We start from the raw sequence: 25,436 nt of genomic DNA on the forward strand, positions 1-25,436 counted from the left end.
GTAGTAAAAGATAACCTTTAGGCTTCTAGTTTTGATAACTTGGTGCTGTTGACTGAGATAGGAAAAACTGAAATGGATGGGGTGTGAATATAATATCCCTGCATTTACTTATTTATTGTGGACATGATGTGTTAGAGATGCCTGTAGGACATTAAATTGGAAACGACATACCCAGCAGATAGTAAATGACATGTCCAGGGTCTAGATCAGTGTGCCCGATAAAAATATAATGCAAGCTACAAATGTAATTTTAAAATTGCTAGTAGCCACGTTAAAAAAAATAAAAAGGAACAGGTGAAAGGTGAAATTAATTTTAATAACATTTAACCCAGGGTTTCTTAATCTCTATTCTATTAACATTTTGGGCTGGATAATTAATTCTTTGTTGTAGGGGGTTATCCTGTGCATTATAGGATGCTTAGCAGCATCCTTGGCCTCTGTCCATTAGATGCCAGCAACCACCCCCCTGTCCCTCAGTTGTGAGAGTCAAAAATGTCTCCAGACATTGCCAAATGGCCCCTGGAGGTGGGCAAAGTTTAATATATCCAAAATATTTAGCTTATATCCAAAATATTATTTCAACATGTAATCAGTATTAAAAATTGAGGTATTTTACAATCTTTGTTCGTATTGAATCGTTGAAATTGGATGTGTATTTTACACTTAGGGCACTTCTCAATTTCTGCTAGCCCCATTTCAAGTGCTCGGCAGCCACATGTGGCTAGTGTCTCCCTTATTGGAGAGCACAGGTCAAGAGCTCTAGAGGAAAGGTTAGGGCTAGAAATATGGGTTTGAGAAGTCACGAGGCAACCGTTAAAACCGTGGGAGGAGATGAGCTAGCCCAGGCAGACTATATTTAGAACGAGAAAAAGGGAGGATTGAGGAAGACTCCTAGGGCACTGCTCTTCTAGTTCCCTCACACAATCTGCTACCCTTTCTTGTTTATTAGTATTCTTTTTTAAATATTATCTTCTCTGAACAATACAGAAAACATAAGTAAACAAAAGAAATGATAAGAAAGATGAATTGATGGCAAAGGGAAGGAACATTTAATTGGTAAGTGATGTGAGGATCAGGAGTCCCTGGCTGGCACAAAGAGTTAGCACTTGATTACTAGCCAAAAGGTTGGCTGTTTGAACCCACCCAGAGGTACCTGAGGAGACAGGCCTGGAGATCTTCTTCCTAAGGCCTTGAAAATCTTATGGAGCAGTTCTACTCTGACACACATAGGGTCACCATGAGTCGGAGTCGCTCGAGGGCAACTAACAACGTTAGAAGCATTATATAAACTCTCATTTTATCTCACAAGAAACCTTTGACGTAAGTAATGTTATCTTAGTTTAGTAAACTGAGATTTATGAAGGTCTAACAAATCAATCATTAATATCACACACAAGTAAAATTATGCTGAAGATAATTTAAAAACAGTTGCAGCTTTTCTGGGAACTACCAGAAATTCAAGCTGGATTCAGAAGAGGACTTGGAACAAAGGATATCATTGCTGATGTTAGATGGATCTTGTCTGAAAGCAGAAAATACCAGAAAGATGTTTACCTGTGTTTTATTGACTACACAAAGGCATTTGACTCTGTGGATCATAACAAATTATGGATAACATTGCAAAGAATGGGAATTCCAGAACACTTAACTGTGCTCATGTGGAACCTGTAAGTAGATCAAGAGGCAGTTGTTCGAACAGAACAAGGAGATAACTGCGTGGTTTAGTCAGGAAAGGTGTACTTCAGGGTTGTATCCTTTCACCGTACTTATTCAATCTGTATACTGAGCAAATAATCCGAGAAGCTGGACTCTGTGAAGAAGAACATGGCATCAGGATTGGAGGACTCATTAACAACCTGCCATATGCAGATGACACAACCTTGCTTGCTGAAAGTGAAGAGGACTTGAAGCACTTACTGATGAAGATCAAAGACCACAGCCTTCAGTATGGATTACACCTTGACATAAAGAAAACAAAAATCCTCACGACTGGACCACTAAGCAACATCATGATAAACGGAGAAAAGATTGAAGTTGTCAGGGTTTTCATTTTACTTGGATTCACAATCAACAACCATGGAAACAGCAGTTGAGAAATCAAAAGATGCATTGTGTTGGGCAAATCTACTACAAAAGACCTCTTTAAAGTGTTGAAAAGCAAAGATGTCACCTTGAAGACTAAGGTGCGCCTGACCCAAGCCATGCTGTTTTCAGTCTCCTCATATGCATGTGAAAGCTGGACAGTGAATGAGGAAGACTGAAGAACTGATGCCTTTGAATTATGGTGTTGGCTAAGCATATTGAATATACCATGGACTTCCAAAAGAAGGAACAAGTCTGTCTTGGAAGAAGTACAATCAGAATGCTCCTTAGAAGCAAGGATGGAGAGACTATGTCTCACATACTTTGGACATGTTATCAGGAGGGACCAGTCCCTGGAGAAGGACATCATGCGTGGTATAGTAGAGGGCCAACGAAAAAGAGGAAGACCCTCCACGAGATGGATTGACACAGTGGCTGCGAGCATCATGAGGATGGCGCAGGACCGGGCAGTGTTTCCTTGTGTTGTACATAGGGTTGCTATGAGCTGGAACTGAGTGGAGGGCACCCAACAAGAACAACAACGTGATGATTGTACAGCCAGAGTTGCCAGGATATTAATTACCACGTATTGTCTGATTCCGGAAGCAAACTCGCCTCAAGAGTGAGGTGCAGTGATCTTTGTCATTAGCGGGTATGATCCATCGTTCTGCAAGACACCAAACCCGCGATGTTTCTGTTTAAGTGTACGGAAGTATACAGTCAGTGATTTTGTGGCTAGTTGTAATTTTTAGTTAGGAAAAATTAACTAAGATGTATTCAAGATTTTACGTTAGTATTGAACGGAGGAACGCCAAGGGATATAATGAGCTTTGTGACACCGTTCGGCTTCTCCGGCAGCATTAAAAAGTATGAAGGGGGAGGGGCAGGAGAGGGGGCGGGGCAGGGAGAAGGTCGAATCTGAGCAAGCGCAGAAGCAAACAGATGTTGATGGAGGCGTGGAGGCTCTTGCGCTCTCTCGCTTTCCGAGCTGTCGTAAAGTCCTCCAAGTGTCGCGCGCGCTCGTTGGGGGAAGGATTGGTTAGGCGGCGGCGGCCGGGGAGCAGTAGTAGTGGCGGCTCGGTGGCGGGGTGCTGGGTGTGCGCAGCCTGGAAACGCCCGCAGCTTCGGAGAAGGATTTCCCGTGGGACCAAATTAGGCATTCCGAACCCAAGCCGTGTTGACTGGGCCGAGTCCAGCCGTCGCCGCTCATACAGTTGTGGCGGTGACAGACGCTGTTCTTGGCCATAGGGGCCTGTTGGGTCGACGTCTGAGGCGCAGATCTCCGGCTCTCGACGCACCCCCTTCCCCCTTCCATCTCCCGTCTGTCTTCCTGCCCGGGTCAGAGATCCCGGACCCCGGGAAGAAGGTGGCTAATGATTAAGGTGAGGGGCCGGGGGGAGGGGAGGGTCGGAGGCCGCGCGTGCGCGGTCGGGGGAGGGGCCGGCCGGGAGGGGAGAAAGAGGAAGGGCTGCGGCCGGGCGGCCGGGGTCGGCCCGCGGTCGGCGGTGCCGCTGCCGGGGTGACTTGGGGCCTGGGTCTCCGCAGGGGGTCTGATTGTGTGCGGCACAGCCTGTGTCTGCAGACACACCCACACCTCGGAGTGAGGGCTGCGGGTGAGGGGATTTCTTGGCCCTTTTCGACTCTCGCAGAGTCTTCGGCTGGAGGTTGAGGCGGGGGGGGGGTGCGGTTTGACAATGGAGTGATGAAGGTAACCCAGACCGGGGGAGTCGGAGGGCGTGAAGTCACCCCTGACGGTTAGGGAGTTGCCTCCTCTGTGATCAAGAAAACGAAGTCCGCCGAACACCAGAAATCCAGCCGCGTCAGATTTTGTGTAGAGTTGGCTTGTTAGTCATTAGAAACGAAGCTTGATATTTTTATTATTGCCCTTTGATAATTTGCAAGAGTCAGTGACAGTCCTGCAGGGAATGTGTCTGTTCTGCACTGCAGAATAAGAGGTTTGCCCCAGTAGTTCTTAAATAGGTTATAGTAGACCTTTACAGATGTTTTTTAGCCAAGTGTAAGTTTCAACGTTAAAAAAAAAAACACCAGGAAGTATAAGGTATTCGTTTAATTTGTTGATGTTTGTAGCGTGGGTTGACCCCATTGTGTTGTAAGCTTTCCTGTTTCTTGATTTATATGCGGTATGAATTTAGAACTCTTGAGTGGTCAGATGCCAGCTGACATAGGTTTCATTTTATAGGAGTTCTTACAGCTTTTGAACCAGACTTAATTCAAACTTTATTTCATTTGGTGTTTTATCTTTAATTTTCTTGTTTTAGGGACCTATGCAACCATAAAGAACAGACTGGGGAAAAGAAAAACTAAGGTTCCTTTTCCTTTCCCATTTTTGTTTTTTGTATCATTGCTTGCAAATGTTAGAATGTGATTTTGATGTTACATAGAAGTTTTGTTAATACAGGTTTTATCTAGCTTTATTAAGACGAAGAGCTAGATTCCTATGGTTTGTTACTATACGTTTTTTAGCAGAAATTTTCACATCAATACGAAGCATGCATTTAATACTAAGCAGTAGTCTTTGGTTACGTTTGTGAGACAAAACAGATGAGATGAGAAAGAAGAAGCCCTTTTCCTCTGAATCTTGAATTAGAATTTTTTTTTAAAGCCTTCAATTCTTATTTTTGTCACTGTCTTCCCATTTAACCTTGGACAGATGACTTTATCATCTTTCTCCTACTCACTTTATCACCTAAGATTTCCTGTAATATTCTAAGAACTGGTGAGGTTGTTTATGAATTAGTCTGAACAGTATTGGAAGAAAAACTGACAATAGTCTGTTCTTGTTCTTCAGGGACGCTGTATCTTTCATGTTTGGATCCTTTTTCTTATGTCACTTTTTTTCCTTTTGTTTGGTGTCTGTTGGTCATTTGTCTTTCACTAGAAATAGTGTTGGTTCTTGAAGAAAGGTATGGTCAAAATAATTTCATTTTTGTGGAAAATGCATTACGATGGAGGTCACAACTTGAAGTTTCTAGATTTGATGAATTTCTCTTCAGTAATAGTCTATTCCGCAGTTCTACAAATAATTGAGAAAGAGCTGTGTGATGTTTAAAACAAGAGAACAGCAATTTACAAGTCTAAAGCAAAGGAATTGTCAGTTTCACAAATACTCCTAAATAGAATTATTTTCACTTTAAAATTTGAACACATTGAATCAAAGCAGTTAGATTTTAGATGTTTTATTATTTTGTCAGAAAAGGGTTTATGCATCATGCTTTCCTTAAGGCATAATTATATTGTCCCTGTTTTGACTCCCCCCCTCCCCCTGTGGGCTAGTGCTTCAATTGGAAAAAAAAAGTTCCTAAGAAATGATAGTAATTAAAATATGTTATAACTTGATATTAACATTCCGAGGGTGGTATTATCTTGGGAAAGAGTATGGGCTAGAGACAGAAGATCAGAATTTTAGATCTAACTTTGCTTGCTGTTCATTAGATCTGTGACTTTACTGATAACTCTTCCTGGGCTTCAGATCTCTTGCAACTGTTAAATGAGAAGTTTGGAATAGAAATCTCTGGTTTTCTCTAGGTCCTACATTTAACGATTTGTATTTTTAGTTAGGTGTCATTTTGTTGTATTCATGATGATCAAATCCCTGTAAGAAATGCTGTACTAAGAGTATAAATTTCTTTATGCTTTAATAGCCCACATATGGTACTAAAAATGAAACTTTTTATTACTCCTGGTGAGATTCTTTAATATCAACCTGAACGATTTGTTTTTCTTTCAGAAATCGATAATCATTGTTTGTTGAAAGTCCAGAATTGCATTGAATGTCTTATACCTCTGTTTTTTCTTTCCTGTATCCGACAGATTTTTGGTAACAGCTGGCCCAGGTTTCCACTGGTGCTTGATTTGTACCATTGCGTGAGGAGTGAGCTACAAAATGTTTAAAAACAAATACTAAGCTGAACCTAAATTTTAATAGAGGTACTGCATTGTTTTTCTCAGTCATTCAGTTAAGTATTGAATGTCTCATGTTCTAGGCACTGTTCTTGGACTTTGGGACACAACAGTGAAGAAGGCACTCTGCCTTCATGGAGCATACATTCTGTTAGGAGAAGACAGATAATAAACAGAATAGTCTCAGACAGTGGTAAGTCCCAGAAAGAAAATATAAGAGGACAGTGTAATAGAGAAATTAATGAAAGTGGGGCTCTACTATGGATTGAGTGGTTAGGGAGGCCTTTTATTTCAGAAGTTAATTCTTGATTTGAGATCTCAGTGACTAGAAGGAAGCAGCCACAGAGACTTCCAGAAAAAGAGTGCTGCAGACAGAGGGAACAGCAAGTCTTTGCATTGAATTTGATTCTGTAGGATCTGCAAGTGTAAATTATTCCGTTTGTCTGTTAGCCTTTTTCATAGATGCTGATAGACAGTGTGAAAAGATTAGAACTATTTTACCTGTAGCAACCAAATGTAACGCACTGGCCTCTTTAAAATCCTAACTCAACGAAACCAACTGTAGAAAGTCATTTGAAACAGTTGGGAGAAACCTGTGAATGGGCATTAGATGATATCAAGGCATTATTGGTAATTTTGTTAGGGATGATGATGGCGTTATGTTTATGTAAGAAGATGCCCGTGTATTTTAGAGATGGAGACTGAGAAATGAAGGAGAGAAATGACAAGATATCTGGTGTTTTTTTAATTTAGTGCAAATAAAACAAGATGGATTGAGATAGATGAAACAAGTGTGGCAACAATCTTGATACTTGTTGGTTGGGGTGATGGGTATGTGGATATTAATAGTATTGTTCTCTGCTTTTTTAAGGTTTGAGAATACTCATAACATTTAAAAATTTATTTAAAATAATTTATAAGAGTACTATTTTTAGGTGTCTCCCCTCTTTCTCCCAATTTTGATAAAATAACAGTATGTTGTTGTTCTTGCTAAATGTTTAACATTTATTCAGCAAATGAGTATCTGCTATTTTTCAGGCACTGTGCCAGGGCTGGAGTTAGAGCAAAGAGCAGAATCTTACAGTCTACTTATGAACGGCTTATAGTTTGCTGAAGGAAGGAGAGAGTCCCTCCGTGTGGATCATGTTAACATGAAAATCATAGGTGTTAACCTTTTTGTGTTATATTTTGTATCCTGAGAAGAAACAGAAGCAGCAATTTAGTTTAGTGTTTAGGTGTCTGGATACTTAAAAAATATTTTTCCTATTCTAGGGAATTGAAAATTTAAGAAATTTTACCTGGGACTGTGTGCTAGCTGAATCACCGTTGTGATCATTTCCCTTATTCTTATGTGCTGTAGGGTGTCAGAATAAATGGCTTATTGTCACCACCTTTTGACATCCCACTTTGCTTTTATTTAAACTTACTTTGAAATAATTTCAAACTTATAAAAAAGTTTTAAAAATAATACAGAGAACTCTTGAATACTCTATTCAGATTCACCAGTTTTTAACGTTTTGTCACATTTGCTTTCTCGTTTTCTCTTTTCTGAATCATTTGAGAGTAAATTACATGCACTATACCACTTGTCTTTTAAGTATTCACTGCATGTTGTATTCTTTTGCATTATCACAATAAACCAAAAAATCAAACCCAACCTACCGTCAATTCTGACTCATAGCTACCCCATGTGTTACAGAGTAAAACTGCTCCATAGAGTTTTCTTGCCTGTAATCTTTATGGAAGCAGATCACCAGGCCTTTCTTCCATGGCGTTGCTGGGTGGGTTTGAACTGCCAACCTTTAGGTTAGTAGCTGATCACAAACTGCTTGCGCCACCCTTTGTTATCACAGTAGAGTTACCAAATTCAGAAAATTTAACATTAATACTATACCTTTACCTAATTTATAGGCCTTATTCCATTTTTGTCAATTTATCCCGATAATAGCATTCGTCCCTTTATAGCATTTTCCGCACCTTCAGTAGAGGATCAGTGCAGGATCACAAGTTGCCTTTAGTCGTCGTGTCTCTTTAGTTTCCTTTAATCTGGAACAGTGCCTGAGCCTGCCTTTGTTGTTGATTGCATTCAGATTTTTGAAGAATGTAGGCCATGTATCTTATAGAATATTCCTCAATTTAGATTTGTCTGATGTTTCCTCATGATTAGATTCAGATTACATATCCCCAGCTACGGATTTTGTATCGTTCCCAGGTTTTGGAGCCATGATGTTGGTCTGCCCTTCTCTGGTGATGTTAATTTTAATCAGTTGGCCGTGGTGTTGTCTGTTGCCTGTACAGTAATAAGCAGTCTGAGGGGATAAGTTTGAGAGGGTGCAGGTGTTCTGCTCCTCATCTGACTTCCGGGTTCCTCATCTAACTTTTCTCCCTGGCTTTGGCTTCCGTCAGTGATTGTTGCCTGCACTGATCTTTGCTCTGATGGTCGAGAAATGGTGATTCTTTTCTAACTGCCCCTCCATCCTCTCCACTGCCTCAGCAGGAAGGGGCATCCCTTTATCTGCCTGTTAACCACGCAGACTCACGTACTTCTATTTTATTCAAGAGGTTATACTCCATTACTGCCGTGAGTTATTCTGAGACTCAAATTGTTCCAGATTTGGCCAGTGGGAGCCTCCTTTCCGCTGGCTCTTGTGTCTTTTTGACATACCCTCATCGTTTTTTGAGTACTTCCTTTCTTTGTGGCACAGCAAGATGTTCCAAACTTATCTGTATCTTCCTTGGCTCAGCTGTGGAAACAGTTGTTTCTCCAAGGAGCCCTGGTTCCTTTTCGTGGAAAATCCGATTTACTTTTTAGGTACCTAATTATATATAGAAATAATCTCTTCATTCCATCATCAGAACATCCTCTGAGAAACAAAATTTGAATTTGATTTTGATAGTAGGTTTATATTTCTGTGAAGATTTTATTGGTATATGAAGTAATCACATAAGATTCTGAAATTTATATTTACTATAAAGCAATAATTTTATTCTTCTGTGCTTCTTTTTTCAAATAATGAGTTTATGTTCTGATGTGATCTTAATTATGATTGTACAAAATAGAATAAGAAAAATATAAATGGTTATTTTCCCTTTTTAACAGAGGATTTAACCACTTAACTGTTAAAAAAAAAAACACTTAAGGTTTACACACACAACTGTTTTAACTAAGTCAGCAGACATTCTGTTGAAAGAAATTGTTGCTTTTAAAACAGCTTTTTAAATGAAAACATTTAAAAATTATAATATACAATAATATTTCACATACACGTGGAAACTCACGGGCCTACTCTCTCAGGCGGTTGTTGTTGCGTCATGGTGTAATTCACACCCATTCTCTCACCTGTGCACGGGTGTTTGGCTTATTTATTTATTTATTTTTCTGTTAAACCTAACCCATTATGAGTATTTATCCAGGTATGAGTATTTATATTTTATATTCAAAATAAAAAAAAATTTTGGGTAATTTTTATTTTTAAATCAATTAATATGTGTAAATGGTTTAAAAAGTCAGTTCCAAGAGACTTGATTAAAAACAACAGTCCCCTGTGCCGCCCTCCTAATCCCCCACTTCCATTTCCTAAGTGGGGACACTTTCAGGTCTTTAAAATTTTTTTTTTCTGCTATTTACCTTCGTATTTCTAAATAATATGCTCATGTAGCTACTTATTAAGTTTTGATATCAGTTTACATTTTTTTTTAATTTAATTTTTTAAAAAGCAATACATACAAAGGGTGTACAGGGAAAAAATAAGTCTCTTTGCTATCCCTGCCTTCCCACTACCCAGTTCTTTCACTGGAGATTTGTGCCCTCACTGGAAGTATGTCCCCTTTTACCATTTCGTATGTATCTCCAGAGTAGCGGTTCTCTGACGGTGGTCTGATGAATTCTTGAGGGGATCTCCAAGTGTTTCAGATGGTTGTAATACTAAGATTTTATTTGCTGCTTCAACTGTGTTGATATTTGCACTGATGATGCAAGAACAGTGGTGGGTAAAACTGCTGAGCTACAGCATAAATCAAGACAGTGGCAAAAAGTGTGCTGATATTCATTATATTCTTCACACCACACATTGCACTTTCACTTAAGGGTGTCCTTCATGAAGCAGTAAACACTGTGAATTTTATTAATCTTGACTCTTAGTACATGTCTTGTTAATATTCCGTGTGACAAAATAAGGCGTTTCTTAACATGTCTTTGTAATATTCCATGTGACAGAATAAGGCATTTCTGCTGAATACCAAAACATGATGCTTGTCTTCAGGAAAAACTACTCGTATAACTGAGTTGAGAGTAGAACTAGCAAAGAAGCCTCTTTTTTCATGGAACATTTTTACTTGGAAGAATAAACTATAGTTATTTAAACTTGGGTATTTACAGATATTTTCTCAAAAGTAGATGAACCTGTCACTTCAAGTAAACAACTGTAGAATTTATTGCCAATGATAAAATTCAAGCTTTCAAACAGATTAGAATTTTGGAAAACATATCTGCCAATGTGAGCTTGACAGCTTTTCAAGACTTTTCTGATGAAATTGATGGTGACATTAACAAATGTGATTTTTGTGCTGTTGCATAATACTTCAGTATTTGGAAAATGTGCGTTGCTCCATGAACCAGTATTTTTTAAAAAGGACCAGTGCATGATGTTACAGAATCATTCATGGGTGAAAGATACATTAAAGTGCAAGATAGACCAATGTATTTTTAATGAAACAGTATGAGAAGTTGTATTATTATGGTTTCAAATTCCAAATTACAACTAACTTTTATGAAACTAGTCAAATTTGGGGGTATTATCAAAGAGGAATAACATCTGCGTTTATCTTGAAAGGCTATTAAAAATATTCTTCCCTTTTTCAATTACATATTTGTGTGAAGCTTATTTTTCTTGTAATTTAACCAACACACTATATCACAGCAGACTGAATACAGAAGCGGATACGAAAATCCAGCTTTTTTCTCTTAAGCCAGATATTAAAGTGATTTGTACAACAGTGCCACTCTTCTCATGAAATTTTTTTTGGAAAATATATTCACATATGTTACTTATATTAGCATGTAATAAGTTTTTTATTGCTGTTATAAAATGATAACACTTTTAAGCATTTTATCGGTTTTACTTTCTAACATGTTAAGTATTGATATATATAACCCACATAATAAAAGTTCTTAGGAGTCCTCAAATTTTAAGAGTGTAAAGAGGTTCTGAAGTCACAAAATTTGGGAAACGTTGCTCCAGAGGATTAGCCAAAATTTAACCATTATTGTTTGACTTCATATAGTAGATGAGTCCACACTTCTCCTTCCATAGTTTCTCTCACTATAGTTATAATTTTTAATTATTCAAGTAAGAGTTCAGCAGATATTTTTTTTCCATTCCAACTATCTGTTCTAAGCTTTTGGGTACATAGTAGTGGCCAAAACAAAGACTCTGCTCTAGTGGGAAAACAAATGAGTAAATTTTACAGATGATAAGTATGGAAATAACTGAGCTGGAAAAAGAAGAGAAGTATTGTTGGGTGGAGTTAACTTTTTTTTATAAGGTGGTCAGGAAAGGTCTGATGGATCAGGAAATGCTTGAGCACAGACCTGAAGGAAGTGTTAAGGAGCTTTGTGGGTATCTGGGGGATGATCATCCCAGGCAAATTGAATAGCAAGTGCAAAGACTCAGGTGGGAACATGCTTGGCCTCTTCAGGGAATAGCCAAGATGCTCCTGTGGCTGGAATGGAGTGGGTGAGGAGGAGGAGGTTAGTCTAGGAGGGCAAAGAGGTAGCGAGGGCTCATGTCCTTCAGTGTTAGGAAATATTTTTGTATTATCTTTGATAACATCGCAGCCATTTTTCCTTCCGTCTTTTTCTGGATCTCTTGTCAGTCAGATGATAGAATTTTGTTGCTGTCTCTTACCAACTATTCAAGAGTATCTTCTAAAGAAAGAACATGTTTTTTAAGAGAAAAACCAGGAAGAGTTACTAACATTTTAATGATCGAAGGTGAAGACGTACTGAAAGTTGGAAAAAAGAACACCTCTGCGGTCACCCACCCGTGTGATGCTGTTTTGGCCTGCCACATGGTCTTTTCTTACCATTTCCTCTGCCAGAGGTGCTCTTCCTCCAGAAATATGTGGCTGAGCTGCCTGGTGGCTGGTTCCTTCTCATGTATGATCCAGGTCTTCGTTTAACTGTCAGCTTCTTAGAGAGGATACCTTTGAAGGTCTGCCTTTATCATTTATTTTATTTCCTTCATAGCACTTCTCTCCAAAATTACCTTGTTTGTGTACTTGTACCTTGATTGTCTCCTATTTGCACGTAATTTCCTTGAGAGCAGGGACCTTCTAAGTTCTATTCCTGGCTGATCAGAACAATGTGCACAGAACAATGCTTAGCTTATGATAATAATAAAAAAAAACCCAAACCCTTTGCTGTCGAGTTAATTCTGACTCATAGCAACCCTGTAGGGCAGAGGAGAACTGCCCCACAGTGTTTCCAAGGAGCACCTGGTGGATTAGAACTGCGGACCTTTTGGTTAGCAGCTGAACTCTTTTTTTTTTTTTTAAATTGTGCTTTAAGTGAAAGTTTACACCTCAGGTTAGTTTCTCATACAAAAATTTATACACACATTGTTGTATGACCTTAGCTGCTCTCTGTATAATGTGACGGCCTGCTCCTCCTTTCCACCACGGATTTCCCGTGTCCATACAACCAGCTCCTGTCTCTTTCTGCCTTCTCATCTCGCCTCCCGACAGGAGCTGCCTGTTTAGTCTCATGTATCTCCTTGAACTAAGAAGCACACTCTTCACGAGTATCATTTTATGTCTTATAGTCTAGTCTAATCTTTGTCTGAAGAGTTGGCTTTGGGAATGGTTTTAGTTCTGGCATAACAGAGAGTCCGGGGGCTATGTCTTCCAGGGTTCCTCCAGTCTCAGACTATTAAGTCTGGTCTTTTTATTGGAATTTGAGTTCTGCACCTTACTTTTCTCTTGCTCTGTCGGGGACTCTCTGTTGTGTTCCCTGTTAGGGCAGTCATTGGTGGTAGCCCGGCACCATCTAGTTCTTCTGGTCTCAGGCTGATGGAGTCTCTGGTTTATGTGGCCCTTTCTGTCTCTTGGGCTGATATTTTCCTTGTGTCTTTGGTGTTCTTCATTCTCCTTTGTTCCGTGTGGGTTGGTACCAATTGATGCATCTTAGATGGCCGCTCGCTAGCTTTTAAGACCCCAGACGCTACTTACCAAAGTGGGATGCAGAACATTTTCTTAATAAACTTTGTTATGCCAGTTGACCTACATGTCCCCTGAAAGCATGGTCCCCAGGCCCCCGCCCCTGCTACTCAGTCACTCGAAGTGTTTGGTAGTATTCAGGAAACTTCTTAGCTTTTGGTTTTGTCCAGTTGTGCAGCCGAACTCATAACCACTATGCCACTAGGGTTTCCTAGCTTATAATAGGCTCTCAGTAAATATTTACAGATTGAAAACAATAAATGAATAAACGATAGCTAATGTCTTATCAGGAGCCCTAACGGCTCAGTGGTTTAAGTGCTTGGCTGCTAACTGAAAGGTCAGCAGTTTGAACCTACTAGCTGCTCCACAGAAGAAAGATGGGGCAGTTCTACTCTGTCCTGTAGGGTCACTGTGAGTCAGAATTGAACTGATGGCACACAACAACAAGCAACAATGGATTATCAGTGATAATTGTATCTTAAAATATTATTAAGCTCCTGTAAAATTAATTTCTGTTTACTGTTCTTTACTTATTGGAAACATTTCAGAGTTTGTGTCCCTTTTTATTTCAGCAAGGTACTTATGTTTTAGCTGTACTTTGCTGCAGATAATGAGAATGCTAGCAGCATTTTATCACCTGTTTTCTATAATCCTCCACCTAGATATTTACTTTTATTCTGATAATATGAGTTGTAGTTTATGGCTTCAGCCTTTTGAATATTCTGTGGTGTTTCCGGAAACTGTGCTGATTTCACATGCTTAGTGTCTTAGCTATTTAGTGCTGTTGTAACAGAAATACCGTAAGTGGGTGGCTTTAACAAACAGGTTTATTTTCTTACAGTTTAGGAGGCTAGAAGTCCAAAATCAGGGTGCCGGCACTAGGGGAAGGCTTTCTGTCTCTGTCGGCTTTAGAAGAAGGTCCCTGTCTCTTCTGAGCTTCTGCTCCTGGGCGATCTCCATGTGGCTTGCCATGTGTCTTCCCCATCTCTGCTTGCTAACTTGCATTTACAGTGGTCCCCCTTATCCCCAGTTTCACTGTCCGTGGTTTCAGTTACCCATGGTCAACCGTTGTCCGAAGTGCTTGCGTTCAAGTAACCCTTATTTTACCTTAATAATGGCCCCAAAGCGCAAGAGTGGTGATGCTGGCAATTTGGATGTACCAAAGAGAAGCTGTAAAGTGCTTCTATTTTATTGTTAGTTATTGTTATTAATCCTTTACTGTGCCTCATTTATAAATTAAACTTTATCATAGGTATGTATGTATAGGAAATAGCATACTGTATATAGAGTTTGGTACTATCCATATTTCAAACATACATCGGGGGTCTTGGAATGTATCCCCCGTAGATAAGGGGGGACTACAATAATCTCTTTTTTTTTAGTTTTTAAAAATTTTATTGTGTTTTAGTTGAAAATTTACAGTGCAGATTAGTTTCTCATTCAAAAATATATACACAAATTGTTTTGTGACATTGATTGCAATCCCTGCAATGTATCAGCACTTTGCCACTTTCCCTTTCCCCCCCCGGGTTCTCTGTGTCCATTCCTCCAGTTTTCCCTTTCCCTTCCTTCTTGTCTTTGCTTTTGGGCAAGTGTTGCCTCTTTGCTCTTGTATACTTGATTGAACTAAGAAGCATGGTTCCTCTTGTATGTTTTTGTTTTATAGGCATGTCTAATCTTTGGCTGAAAGATGGACTTTGGGAGTGGCTTCAGTTCTGAGTTAGCAAGGTGTCTGGGGCCATAGTCTCGCGGGTTCCTCCAGTCTCTGTCAGACCAGTAAGTCTGGTCTTTTTTTGTGAATTTGAATTTTGCTGTACATTTTTCTCCTGCTTTGTCTGAGACTCTTTATTGTGATTCTGGTCATGGCGGTGGGTGGTAGTAGCCAAACACCATCCAGTCATTCTGGGCTCAGGCTGGTCGAGGCTGTGGTACTTGTGGTCCATTGGTCTTTTGGACTAATATTTTCCTTCTGTCTTTTTTTTTTTTTTGTTCTCCTTTGCTCTTGATATGCTGGAACTAGTAGATGTATCTTAGATGGCCGCTCACAAGCTTTTAAGACCCCAGACACTACTCAGCAAAGTTGGATGTAGAACATTTTCCTTATGAACTGTGTTATGCCAGTTGACCTAGATGTCCCCAGCCCTCAGCCCTAGTAACTCAGTCCCTCAGGGTATTTGGATGTGTCTTTGAAACTTCTATGACTTTGCTTTTGTCAAGTTGTGCTGACTTCCCCTGTATTATATATTGTCTTTCCCTTCACCAAAGTTAACACTTACCTAGTGGAGCCCTTGTGGTGCAGTGGTTAAGAGCTTGACTGCTAACCCAAAGGTCGGCAGTTCAAATCCATCAGCAACTCCTTGGAAACCCTGTGGGGCAGTTCTGCTCTGTCCTATAGGGTTCCTATGAGTCGGAATCAATGCGATGGCAACAGGTTTTTTTTTACTATCTGGTGATTTCCCCACTCCCTCTCCTCCCTTGTAACCATCAAAGATTGTTTCTTTTTGTGTGTAAACCTTTTCTTGAGTTTTTATAATAGTGGTCTCATATAGTATTTGTCCTTTTGTGATTGACTTATTTCACTCAGTATAATGTCCTCCAGATTCATCCATGCTGTGAGATATTCCTCGGATTCATCACTGTTCTTTATCATTGCATAGTGTTCCATTGTGTGTATGTACCATAATTTATCCATCTGTTGATGGAGACTTATGTTTTTGCTATTGTGGATAATACTGCAGTGAACACGGGTGTGCATATGTCTATTCGTGTGATGGCTCTTATTTCTGTAGGATATATTCCTAGGAGTGGGAGTGCTAGATCATATAGTATTTCTATTTCTAGCTTTTTGAGGAGGCGTCATATTGTTTTCCATAGTGGTTGTGCCATTTTGAATTCCCACCAGCAGTGTGTAAGAGTTCCAGCCTCCCCACAACCTCTCCAACATTTGTTATTTTTTTTTTTTTTTTATTTGTGCCAGTAATGTTGGGGTGAGGTGGTATGTCAGCGTAGTTTTGATTTGCATTTCTCTAATGGCTAGTGATTGCGAGCATTTCCTCAGGTGTCTGTTAGCTGCCTAAATGTCTTCTTTGGTGAAGTGTCTGTTCATATCCTTGGCCCATTTTTTAAATTGGATTATTTGTCTTTTTGTTATTGAAGTATTCTATAGATGTTTAGAGATTAGACTGTTGTCGCCAAAATTTTTTTCCCAGTCTGTAGATTCTCTTTTTAATCTTTTGATGACCATAGTGTTTAATTTTTAGGAGCTGTCAGTTACCTAGTGTATCTTCTGGTGTTTTTGCATTGTTAGTTATGGTTTGTATTGGACCCTAGCTTTGTCCTTATTTTTTCTTCCATAATCTTTATCGTTTTATGTTTTATATTTAGGTCTTTGATCTATTCTGAGTTAGTTTTTGTGTATGGTGTGAGGTATGGGCCCTGTTTCTTTTTTTTTTTTTTTTTTTTTACAGCTGGACATCCAGTTTTGCCAGTGCCATTTGTTAAAAAAGGCTGTCTTTTCCCCATTTAATGGACTTTGGTCCTTTGTCAAAGATTGCTGACCACAGGTGGGTGGATTTGCGTCTGAGTTCTCGATTCTGTTCCGTTAATCTGTGTGTCTGTTGTTGTATTGGTACCAGGCTGTTCTGACTACTGGAGCTGTATAGTAGGTTCTGAGGTCAGGAAGTGTGAGGCCTTCTACATTGTTCTTTTCCTTCAATAATGCTTTGCTTATCTGGGGCCTCTTTCTTTTCCGTATAAAGTTGATGATTAGTTATTTCAGCTCGTTAAAGAATGCTGTTTGTATTTGGATCTGGATTGCATTGTATCTGTAGATTGCTTTGAGTAGAATTGACATTTTCACAACGTTGAGTCTTCCTGTCCATAAGCATGGTATGTTTTTCCATTTCTATAGATCTCTTTTGGTTTCTTGTAATAGTGTTTCTTTTTATTGCCTCATTGCTGTAGCTAGGACTTCCAGCACAATGTTAAATAGGAGTGATGATAAAGGGCATCCTTGTTCTGGTTCTCATGAGGAATGCTTTCAGCTTCCCTCCATTGAGAATGATGTTGGCTGTTGGATTTGTATAGATGCCCTTTGTTATGCTGAGGAATTTTCCTTCTTTTCCTATTTTATTGAGAGATTGTATCGGGAATGGGTGTTGGACTTTATCAAATGCCTTTTCTGTGTTGATTGAGATGATCATGTGATTCTTTTCTTTTGTTCTATTTATGTGGTGGATTACATCGGTTGTTTTCTAATGTTGAACCATCCTTGCATACCTGGTATGAATCCCACTTGGTTGTGGTGTATTATTTTTTTGATATGATGCTGAATTCTATTGGCTAGAATTTTGTTGAGAATTTTTGCATCTATATTCATGAGAGAGATTGGTCTGTAATTTTCTTTTTTTGTGGTGTCTTTTCCTGGCGTTGGTATCAGGGTTATGCTGGCTTTGTAGAATGAATTCGGGAGTATTCCTGCCTTTTCTGTGCTCTGAAATAGTTTGAGAATTACTGGTGTGAGCTCTTCTCTGAATGTTTGGTAGAATTCTCCAGTGAAGCTGTTGGGTCCAGGGCTTTTTTTTTTTAATGCATTTTTTTTTTATAACCTCTTTGATTTCTTGTCTTGCTGTAGGTCTGTTCAGATTTTCTATTTCAGTTTGTGTTAATTTAGATAGGTAGTATGTTTCTAGAAATTTGTCCATTTCCTGTAGGGTCTCAAATTTGTTGGAGTACAGTTTTTCATAGTATTCTGTTATGATCCTTTTTATTTCAGTTGGGTCTGTTGTAATGTCTCCCTTCTCATTTTTTATATGGGTTATTTGCTTCCACTCCTGTTTTTCTTTTGTCAGTTTGGCCGATGGTTTGTTGACTTGATTGATCTTTTCAGAAAACCAACTTTTGGTCTTGTTGATTCTTTCTGTTGTTTCCTGTTTTTTGTTTCATTTATTTCTGCTCTAGTCTTTATTATTTTTTTTTTCTGGTATCTGTGGGCTTCTTTCGCTGCGCTGTTTATTTGTTCGAGTGGTAGGGCTAACATTTTGATTTTGGCCCGTTCTTTTTTGATACGTGCATTTATTGCTATAAATTGACCTCTGAGCAGTGCCTTTGCTGTGTCCCAGAGATTTTGATGTCATGTGTTTTCATTCTCATTTGATTCTAGGAATTTTCTGAATCCCTCTTTGATTTCTTGTATTACTCAGTGGTTTTTAAGCAAGGTGTTGTTCAGTTTCCATGTAATTGATTTTTTCCCTTGCTCCTCCTGTTACTGATTTCTCCTTCATGGCATTGTGATCAGAGAGCATGCTTTGATCCCTTTTATATCTCAAAAGGGATTGGCTCAAGACACACCTCACGCTAATCCTGCTGCATTAGCATAACAAAGACAGCCCATTCCCAAATTGGATTATAACCACAGGCATAACAAACCAAACGAAACCCATTGCTGTAGAGTTGATTCCAGCTCATAGCAACCCTATAGGACGGGGTAGAACTGCCCCATAGGGTTTCCAAGGAGCAGCTGGTGGATTCGGACTGCCGGCCTTTTTGGTTAGCAGACAAGCTTTAACCACTATGTCACCAGGGCTCCAACCACAGGCATAGAAGTTAGGACTTACCACACATATTTTTGGGGGACACAGTTGCATCCATAACACTTACGATGGAAAAAGTTTTAGATAACCTAACTTGTATTTATCTTGCTTACCATAACTGAGTTGATCATTCTGAAATTCTCTTCCTAGACTCTTGGATTTATCTTTTTTTTTTTCCCAATTTAAATGCATACTTTTCCTCATTGATGCCACTGGATAACAGTTCTAAGGCCTGACTTTTCAATAATGTTTCTTTGTCTTGAAAAAGCTTAGATTTAAAGTATTCTTTTTTCTTTCTCCGATCATCTTTACCAATCTCCATTTCCTTTTTTCTGTTTACCCCTAGCAGGAGGAACTTAGACTTTGTGTATATACCACCAGAACCCACTGCCGTCAAGTCAGTTCTGACTCATAGTGACCCAGTAGGACAGAGTAGAACTGTCCCATCGTGTTCCCAAGGCTGTAAATCTTTCTCCTATAAAGTGGCTGGTGAGTTTGAACCGCTGACCTTTTGGTTAGCAGCCACTTTAACCACTGTGCCACCAGGGCATCTTATATTTTTTGTATACTGGAACCAAAATTCTGAAGGTTGCCCGAAAAGTAAGTAAAATGTGTGTAGAATAGACTTAGGTGTACAGGAATCCACATTAGGGTTAGGATTACTCCGTCTACTTCTCTAAATATGAAGCTCTTTAGGACAGGGCAGCATCTTAACTATTTTTATCACCTTGGGCAGTGACTGATAGCAAAAAAAACAAAGAAGATTTGTCAAATAAAGTGCCCAACATTACCATACAGGATAACCAGTACTGGTTTCCCTAGACCAGTATTCTAGAATTGTTTAATAGCATGCTATCCATATGTTTCTTGTCGCAAGAATTTTCATCTGCATCTGAATACACTGATCCAAGAGCCAAAATAGCATACAGTCAGAGATAACCTTGGAAATTCCTAAAGTTGTCCATAAAATATAAAATATAGAAATACAGTGTCTCAAAGTCAAACACACCCTATTTTTCCTTCAGTATTGGAATGAATCACAGTTTCATTGTTACACACCAGATGAAGTAGTAGGCTTGTGTTTATGGTTCGTGTTGTGGAAAAATAAATAGCTTTGAACATTAGAATCTGACAGCACAGCATATCATGAGAGGCACTTAGGAATTGAGACCATCTAGAGAAGGACAAAATTTTATCTTCCATTTTGTGTTCATTCTGGACGTATACGCATTAGGCAGAATGACAGGCACACTCTCCTGCGTGGTTTAAATCATTTCTCTGTTGTCTTCATATGGTTGAATTCTCATAAGTATGGGTGTGGGTATGATGACTATCCAGAGGTGTTCGCCCTCTTCCAGTTTTCAGTATGTCTTTACCTTCAGTTATTAAAATGTTAGTAACTTCCCAGTTTTTCTTTTATGGTTATTTTCTTCTCTAAGAATGTAATCAATATTTTCCGGATTACATATCTTGATTGATCTAAAACAACAAAACGAAAACCAAATGCATTGCTGTCGAGTCCATTCAGACTCATCGCCACACTATAGAGCAAAGTAGGACTGCCCCATAGGGTTTCCAAGGCTGTAAATCTTTTCAGAAGCAAACTGCCACATTTTTCTCCCGTGGAGCAGCTGGTGGGTTCAAACTGCAGACGTTTCAGTTAGCAGCTGAGCACTTAACCACTGTACCACCAGGCCTCCTCCTCAAGCACATAGGTAGAGCAAAAACAAATTTTATCTAAATAAGGTTGCAGGACTTCATTCAAGCAGAGATTGTTTCCTTGGGCAGTTTTGCTCTTTATGTTAGATCCTGCATTCTCAGATCAGCTGCCATCTTTCCTACTCATCTTTTTCTTTTTATGTTTGTTTATTTGCCCCAGCCTTTGCTTTGGCGCCTTAACAACTTGGGTTTTGGTCTGATTTTCAAGGGGAATTTGAGGTTCACTTGAGTAAGATAGACTAGCTTGAGGTGAGTGTATCTACAGAATTGAAAGTCTGAAAAAAGAAATGGAAAAATTCAGGGGAAGGAAGCTTGTGGGCTTTTTTGCCTGAATGATTTCTCAAAGCTAGTTGACTCTTCACCTTTAAAAACAACAACAATAGAAGTTAACGTGCATACATTATCTTGTTTAATATTTACAACAACCCTTAGAGGTAAGTATTTCCATTTTCAGATGAGGAAATTTCGGAGATGGTTAGTGAACAGTAAACTTGCTAAAGGGTCACAGCAGCGGTGGGGGCGCGAGGATTTAAATCAGCAGGTTTTTAATCACTTAAGTAAGGGATTCCAAAATTCATGGGTTTAACCACTAACTGTTCTATATTGCCTTCTAAGGAAAACAGTAAGGTGTGTAGGTGTGTTTTTATTTCTTATGGCTGTTGTCAAAAGAGGGAAGCATGGTGATATTTTATCTAGGTGGTGGGATTTCTTATTGTTAGTTGCTGTTGAGTCCACTTAAGGCAACCTTACCTATAACAAAACAAAGAGTGAACACTTAATTTTTCTGTGCTTTTTCTGTATATTCCAAATTTTCTACAGTGCTCTTTAAAAAAAAAGATCAACTTAAGATATAATTTATATACATTGTAAGGCACATATTTATAATTTTGTGAGTTTTGACAAAAGTATATATCCATGTAACTTAACAATCCAGTCAGGTTATAAAACTTTGCATCACCCTAAAAAGGGTGATGTGATTCTTTGCCATCAGTCACCCCTACTTCCTGCCCCAGGCAACCAGTGATCTGATTTTTGACGCTATAGAGTAGTTTTGTTTGTTCTAGAACTTCATATAAATTGAATTGCATAGTACAGTGTTACTCTTTTGTGTCTGGCTTCATCTGCTCCTCAAATGTTTTTCCCTCTAGCATTTTATTATGAAAATTTCCAAACATACAGAAAAGTTGAAAGAATTGTACATCGCCCAACCAACCACCTAGAGTCTATAATTTTGTTATTTTTGCTGTATTATATATCCATCTGTATAATATCCATTCCTCTAACCATCTATCAGTTAAGCTTTTTTATTTTTATTTTTATTTTTTTTTATTGTTGTAATTAAATGAAGTTTACATTTCAAGTTAGTCTCCCATACAGAATTTTTTTTTTTTTAACATACGTTGTTGTGAGACCCCAACCGCTCACCCCATTCTGCGACAGCACACTCCTCCCCCCCGCCCCTGATTCCCCATGAACATTCAACCAGCTCCTAACTCTCTCTGCCTTCCCATCTCACCTCTGGACAGAAGCCGCCCCTTTGGTCTCCTGTATCTACTTGTCTAAGAGGCACACTCTTCACAAGTATCACTTTATGTCCCACAGTCCAGTCCAATCCCTGTCTGAAGAGTTGGCCTCGGAAATTGTTTTAGTTCTGGGGTGGTGGAGAGACCAGGGGCCATGCTTTCCGGGGCACCTCCAGTCTTAGTCAGACCATCAAGTCTGGTCTTACTAGAATTTGAGTTCTGCATCCTATCATTCTGCTGCTCCATCAGGGACCCTCTGTTGTGTTCCCTCTCAGGATGTTCATTGGTGGTAGCTGGCAGTTAAGCTTTTTTAAAATAAAGTGAGTTGCAAATATCAGTGCATTTCGTCCTTAAACAACTGCAGGTTGCATATCATTAATTAGAGTTCAATACTGGTTTACAGTTGTTTGTTTTTAAAGTAAAATTTACATACAGTGAATTGCCCAAATTTAAGTGTACCATTTGATGAGCTTTGCCAAATGCATACACCTGTGTAACCTAAATACAGGTTATACAGAGATAGAACATCACCATCACCCCAGAAAGTTCCCTTAAATGCTCCTTCCCAGTCCTTTCTCCAACCCACAGTAGACACAACGGCTGTTTTGATTTTTTTCACCTTAGATTGTTTGCCTGTTCTGGAACTTTGTATAAATGGAAATATACAGTATGTTCTCTGTGTCTGATTTCTTTCAGCATGTTTTTTTGAGATTTATCCATATCGTATATGTATCAGTAGTTCCTTCTTTGTCATTGTTGCTGTTTGGTATATATATACATAGACACACATACCATGATTTGTTTATCCATTCACTTGTTGGAGATTTGGGTTGTTTACAGTTTGGAGCTATTATGCATAAAGCTGTGACCATTAATATACAAGTCTTTTTGTGTGCATACATTTTCAAATTTAGGAGTAGAATTACTGGATTATAGGTTAGATGTGTGTATGATTTTATTAGAAGCTGCCAAAGAGCTGTGTATGGAGTTGTGGTTGTGACACATCCTTACCAGCATTTAATCGTCTTCCCCTTTTTAGTTTTAGCCGTTTATTGGGTGTGTAGTGGTATCTTATTGTGGTTTTAGTGTACATTTTCCTGATAACTGTAAAGATATTGAGCATTTTTTCATGCACGTGTTGGCCATTTTGCTTGGTAAAATAGAGGGTCAGCGAAAGAAAAGAGCCACAATGAGATGTACTGACACAGTGGCTGCAGCAGTGGGCTGAAACATAATGATTGTGAGGATGTTGCAGGACCCAGGCAGTGTGTATATAGGGTCGCTATGAGTCAGAACCGACTGATGGCACCTAACAATTGGCTGTTTGTATATCTTTTGAAAACTGTTTGTTAAAATTTTTGCCTATTTTTTTTTGGGGGGGCGGTTCTTATTAAGATGTAACAATGTTTAGTATATTCTAGATTCAAGATGTGTGTATGTACAAGTATAATTTTTTCTGTCTTTAGCTTGCTGGCTTGCCTTTTTGTTTTAATGATATGTCTGAAGAGTGGAAGGTTTTGATTTTTAAATTTTTTTTATTGTACTTTAGATGAAGGTTTACAGAACAGTTTCTCATTAAACACTTAGTTCACATACTGTTTTATGACGTTGGTTACCAACCCCACGACGTGTCAACACTGTCCTTTCTCGACCTTGGGTTCCCTATTACCAGCTTTCCTGTCCCCTCTTGCCTTCTAGTCCTTGTCCCGGGCTGTTGTGCCCCATTAGTCTCATTTGTTTTATGGGCCTGCCTGATCTTTGGCTGAAGGGTGAACCTTGGGAGTGACTTAATTACTGAGCTAAAAGGGTGTCCAGGGGCCATACTCTTGGTGTTTCTCCAGTCTCTGTCAGGCTAGTAAGTCTGGCTTTTTTTTGTGAGTTAGAATCTTGTTTTACATTTTCTCCAGCTCTGTCTGGGACCCTCTGTTGTGATCCCTGTCAGAGTAGTCAGTGGTGGTAGCCAGGCACGATCTAGTTGTGCTGGATTCAGGCTGGAGGAGGCCGTGGTAGTTGTGGTCCATTAGTCCTTTGGGCTAATCTGTTCCTTGTATATTGTTTTCTTCATTCTCTCTTGCTCCCGAAGGGATCAGACCAGTGGAGTATCTTAGATGGCTGCTCACAGGCTTTTAAGACCCCAGACGCTACTCACCAAGGTAAAAGGTAGAACATTTTCTTTATAAACTGTGTTGTGCCAGTTGAGCTAGTTGTTCCCTGAGACCGTGGTCCCCACAGCCCTCAGCCCAGCAATTCGGTCCCTTGGGGAGTTAGGATGTGTCTGTGGAGCTTCCATGACCTTGCTTTATACAAGCTATGCTGGCTTCCCTGGTATTATGTGGTGTCTTACCCTTCACCAAAGTTACCACTTATCTATTGTCTGTTTAGTGTCCCCCCCCCACCCCTCCCTTCCCTCATAACCATCAAAGATTGTTTCTTTTTGTATGTAAACCTTTTCATGAGTTTTTATAGCAGGGTCATACAATAGTTGTCCTCTTGTGATTGACGTATTTTACTCAGCATAATGCCCTCCAGATTCATCCATGTTAAGAGTTGCTTCGCAGATTCATGGTTCTTTATTGTTGCATAATACTCAGTTGTGTGTATGTACTGTAGTTTATTTATACATTCATCTGTCGATGGACATCTAGGCTTTTGTCTTTTTGCTATTGTGAACAATGCTGCAGTGAACATGGGTGTGCATATGCCTATTTGTGTGACGGGTTTTATTTCTCTAGGATATATTCCTAGGAGGGATTGCTGCATCATATCGTATTTCCATTTCTAGCTTTCTAAGGAAGCGCCATATCGTTTTCCAAAATGGTTGTATCATTTGGCATTCCTACCAGCAGTGCGTAAGAGTTGCCATCTCCCCACAGCCTCTCCAACATTTGATTTCCAGTTTTTTTGATTTGTGACAATAATGCCAGGGTGAGATGGTATCTCATTGTGGTTTTGATTTGCATTTGTCTAATGGCTAGTGATTGTAAGCATTTCCTCATGTGTCTGTTGGCCGCGTGAATGTCTTTGGTAAAGTGTTCAATTCCTTTGCCCATTGGATTATTGTCTTTTTATAGTAGAGGTGTTGGATTTTCTTGTAGATTTTAGAGATTAGACTTTTGTCCTATTTGTAATGACCAAAGATTTTCCCCCAGCCTGTAGGCTCTCTTTTTACTCTTTTGGTGAAGTCTTTTGATGAGTGTAAGTGTTTAATTTTTAGAAGATCCCAGTTGTCTAGCTTATCTTCTCGAGTTTGTGTGTTGTTGGTTATGGTTTGTATCCTGTTAATGCTGTGTATTAGGGCCTCTAGCGTTGATCCTATTTTTTCTTCTCTGAACTTTATAGTTTTTGGCTTTATATTTAGGTCTTTGATCTATTCAGAGTTAGTTTT

At 39.2% G+C, this 25,436-nt stretch overlaps 1 protein-coding gene across 1 annotated transcript in view; it reads left to right on the plus strand.

Annotated features, from left to right (window-relative positions):
- Positions 1 to 4,416: 4,416 nt before the first annotated feature.
- RNF111 (ring finger protein 111) overlaps positions 4,417 to 25,436 on the plus strand; it is a 100,032-nt gene continuing 79,012 nt past the window's right edge. The window contains exon 1 of the mRNA XM_004374782.2: positions 4,417 to 6,030. The gene's annotated coding sequence lies outside the window, so the exon portion shown is untranslated. The remainder of the gene's footprint in view (positions 6,031 to 25,436) is intronic.

Source organism: Trichechus manatus, unplaced genomic scaffold (genome assembly GCF_000243295.1).
Source record: "Trichechus manatus latirostris isolate Lorelei unplaced genomic scaffold, TriManLat1.0 scaffold00030, whole genome shotgun sequence".
Lineage (NCBI taxonomy): Eukaryota > Metazoa > Chordata > Mammalia > Sirenia > Trichechidae > Trichechus > Trichechus manatus.